Source organism: Pectinophora gossypiella, chromosome 26 (assembly GCF_024362695.1).
Source record: "Pectinophora gossypiella chromosome 26, ilPecGoss1.1, whole genome shotgun sequence".
NCBI classification, from domain to species: domain Eukaryota; kingdom Metazoa; phylum Arthropoda; class Insecta; order Lepidoptera; family Gelechiidae; genus Pectinophora; species Pectinophora gossypiella.
The window spans coordinates 882215-882923 of NC_065429.1; positions in this window are offsets into that span (position 1 = coordinate 882215).

Below are 709 nucleotides of genomic sequence, written 5' to 3' on the forward strand. Positions count from 1 at the left end.
AGATTCTCAACGAAAAACACTGTAAACCACTGAAATCGACGTTATGAGTTAAATTAATGTTTAAATTATAGAAAATTGATACCATGTGTTTTAAGGATATGAGCCCTGAACATGAACCACATGGCAAAAGGAGCGCCCCTTGTTAAATGGGACTTAAACATAGGTGGCGAGGAGTGGATTTGCGAGTGGCTACTTGCGGGCTTAGCACCGTAAGCACGCGACTCTTTCTCGCCTCGACATACGACACCCATCACTCTATCAGAGTACTGCACATAAAGAGACGATCTCTGTCGCGGCGAGAAAGAGTCGCGTGCTTACGGTGCTAGGCCCGCTGGGAATACAAGCTTGTTGCTATGTTGTGCGTTGTTATCAACTCATGTCTTTTACTAGCGTGATGCGGTAAACCATTGAAACTACCTATCATTTGGTTAGAGCATGGTGTTTCATATACTTAATAATCAATGGGAATACGGAAAACCTTCTTTCTTTTCTCAGAGTGATACGAGTCGCCAAACTTGATACTTAATAAAATAAAAAGGACACCAAATATCTTTTTGACGCTGAAGTGTTTATTTATCAAATAAAATTTCTCAATTGTCTACTCCAGCCTTAAAATACTTTTTAAGACAAGCTGTTGAAATATTATTTTAGCTAAACAATTTTCGTAATTTAAAACTAAACACAATATAATTTTAAGACTCCTATAATT